General features: G+C 38.6%; 1 non-coding gene across 1 annotated transcript; it reads left to right on the forward strand.

Annotated features, from left to right (window-relative positions):
* The first annotated feature begins 239 nt into the window (after positions 1-239).
* TRNAI-AAU lies at positions 240-312 on the forward strand. The gene has a single exon. It is a non-coding gene; the product is annotated as a tRNA-Ile (tRNA).
* The last annotated feature ends 3,032 nt before the right edge of the window (positions 313-3,344 follow it).

Here is a 3,344-nt window from a genome sequence, read left to right on the forward strand (position 1 = left end):
AGAATAGTATCTCTTTAAAGCTACTCTCATCTGGACAGCTCCTGTATTTTTATTAGAGTAGAGATATTGCTGCTGATGGCGTCCCATCACATGGATAAGAGAAGCTACACACTGTCCACTCCTTCCAAATGAGACCCCGGGGGCCTTCGGCTAGTCGGGCAGTGAAAGGCAGTAGAAAGAATATCTCTCACCTACCAGTACGGCTTCAGGTGGTACAGAAATCAAGAGACAGTGCAGTTGGCCAGGTAGCTCAGTTGGTTAGAGTGTTGTCCTAATATGCCAAGGTTTCAGGTTCGATTCCTGGTCAGGGCACATACAAGAATCGACCAATGAATGCATAGATAAGTAGAACAAATTGAGGTTTCTCTCTCTCCCTTCCTCTCTCTCTCTAAAATCAATAATAAACACACAAATAGAGATTGTGCAGAGTTGAGTGGGGAGCCAGGATTTAAAAATAAAAAATTTAAAAAACCGGGTAAGGGATCTGAATTGGTCACTAACGCAAGGGGAGGGTAGTCAAAGCAAGTGTCAATGGTGAAGAAAAGAGCCAGGGTTCAAGAACCAGGACAACATGTCCAGCAAAGAAGCCTCTGATGATCCTGAGCAGTGTTGAGGCAGGGGAGGACCGGGGATGCCACTGTGAACCAGTGTGCTTGCTGGGGTGGATGCGTGGAATGGTCAGGGCGGTCGGAATCTGCTGTTCGGGAAGGCTTCTCTGAGCTCGCTGGGGGAATTTGGACAGGGGAAATGACTTTTCAGAATTGCTCTCTGACCCACCTACATAATTTGTTCAAAGTAAGCAACTCATTGTCAGAAGGCAGGATGCTTTCTTGGCCTAGATATGCTCCCTCAGGAAGAATGCGGCCAGCAAAAGGATCTTCCTCTCCCTCTTAATTTAAACTTTTTATTTTAGAATACTTTTAGATTTACTGAAAAGTTACAAAGATAGTACAGTGTCCTCATATGCTCCTCACCCAGAGTTAAGGTACATTTGTCACAACTAAGGAGCAACACTGGGACATTACTATTAACATCCACACTATATAATGCAGCAGTAAAAAAGGAATTAGAGCTTCATGTATCAGGAGGTCTATGATAAATTAAAAAGGCAAGTGCAAAAAAAAAAGATTAAAAAATAAATAAGCTGTAACCGGTTTGGCTCAGTGGATAGAGTGTCGGCCTGCGACTGAAAGGTCCCAGGTTCGATTCTGGTCAATGGCATGTACCTTGGTTGCGGGCACATCCCCAGTGGGGGTGTGCAGGAGGCAGATGATCGATGTTTCTCTCTCATTGATGTTTCTGACTCTCTATCCCTTTCCCTTCCTCTCTGTAAAAAATCAATAAAATATATTTTAAAAAATATCCTCTGATGAGGATTAAAATAAATAAATAAATAAATAAATAAATAAAATAAAAAATAAAAAGGCAAGTGCTGAAGTAATATGTATACTGGGATTACTGTATATGACTGAAGGTATATGTGTATGTGTTTACATGAGAATAGAAAACACATAATAGGATATGGACCAAGCTGTTAAGGGTTTTATCTTGGGGTGAGGGGGCAGCAGGGCAGGCAGGAATCAGATTACCATTTTCTTTCTACAACTTCATAATATTTACTTTCACACATTACAATGAGCATTTATTTCTTTTGTAATTTGAACACTCTACTAAGAAAAAAATTTTAAATCAAAACATGAAGAAACATCTGAGTTAAACATTTACAATGCCCCCTACTTCTTTTACAAAGCTAAGCAGTATTATTTGTGTCAGATGACCTCCTGCTTGCCTTTCTCCACTCCTAAATTGATATAACTATAAAAGGAACGGTAAGAAGTCCCCTTTACACCCCAATTAAAAGTGCATAGCATTTAAAAGAAACTCTTATGACAGGCATGGCTTTCTATTTCAAATTAAACGTATCCGCTACTCAACAGCAGCAAGGACACCTCCAGGCTCAGTCCTAGGTTCCCACTTATAGCCATGTCACAACCCTCTCTTCCACTTTACAGACATGTTCCTCTGTGTCCTAGCTCACCTTCATCAGACGTGAGAGGTGTTGACAAGCAAGGTTGAATTCATGTCATACAATTTGAGGTGTACTACAGAAGTATTTTCCATTTTTAAAAAACTTCAATTTTACTTATTCAAATTTTTCCTGCTTCAGAATTATGTCTCTTTGCTGTTAACTTTATACATAATGTGTATTTTTAACTGGAGCTGGTATGTCCTCAGCATCTTTATTTTGAAGATGATCTTAAAAGGTTTCTTAATATTCTAACTACATTCTGAATATAAAATATAACATAGCATATGATGAGCCATCTGGATGACCACTATTTAATCGACTAATGAAATAGGTGTCAATGCCCACATTTATATTTAAGATTTAAAAAAAAAATACCCAAATCTTTCAACTTTAATTTTCTTATGCTGCTGATGAAAGCACAGCAACAGGCTTAGCACAGGTAAACGTACACCTAGTCAGGCCCATCTGAGCATCTGTGGGACCTGCGGCAAGACTACAGATGCAGGCTCACATTCCGTCTGTCTAAATACTTGAAAGTTCTAAATCAAGCTGCAAATGTGTGTAAAGCTATGGCTTCAAAATGACTGAAAGTTGGCTAAATATCAAAGACAACTTACTCTATTATTTTTCATGTCTAGGTGGTCTGTTAATATTTGATATGAGTAATAAAATCAATACATAAACAGTTTATAAAATGTCTCTCTATTGTTTTTACAGGAGCAAAATAATATTTACATTATTATCCTATAAAATAAAAGCCTAATATGCTAAGTGTCCAGTTGTCCGGTCGCCCATTCAACCAATCAAAGCATAATATGCTAATGATATGCTATGGCCACTCAACCACTCCCTATGACATGCATTGACCCCACTGGTGCACGAATTTGTGCATGGGGCCTCTAGTAAGATTATAAGATGTATCACATAAATTGTGTTCCATGAACAGTGTTAAAAGATAAATTGAGGCATATTAAAATTTTTAAGTTTATTTAAGCAGAAATCAATTCCAATTGGACAGCACCAAAGGGGAAAAGGTTAGGGGGAGCTCCACAGACAGGAACTGGGGAGACACTTCAGAGAGAAAAGGTAATTATTGATTGGGAATAGCTTAAAGCCTAGTTGGCTGTTTGTAATTGGTTGTCCTTAGGCTTCAATTCTGTAACCTTAAGATATTTGCATGTTTAGATTTTGGTTCACTTATGCAGGCTGCTACAGCATTAGAACCCCCTCAGTCTAATGGTCTCTTTGCATAATCAATTTAACAATAGTAATGTCCAATTGGACACACTTCTTAAGGGGTTATACTTTTTAGATG

This window comes from Myotis lucifugus, unplaced genomic scaffold, assembly GCF_000147115.1.
Source record: "Myotis lucifugus unplaced genomic scaffold, Myoluc2.0 scaffold_9249, whole genome shotgun sequence".
NCBI lineage: Eukaryota > Metazoa > Chordata > Mammalia > Chiroptera > Vespertilionidae > Myotis > Myotis lucifugus.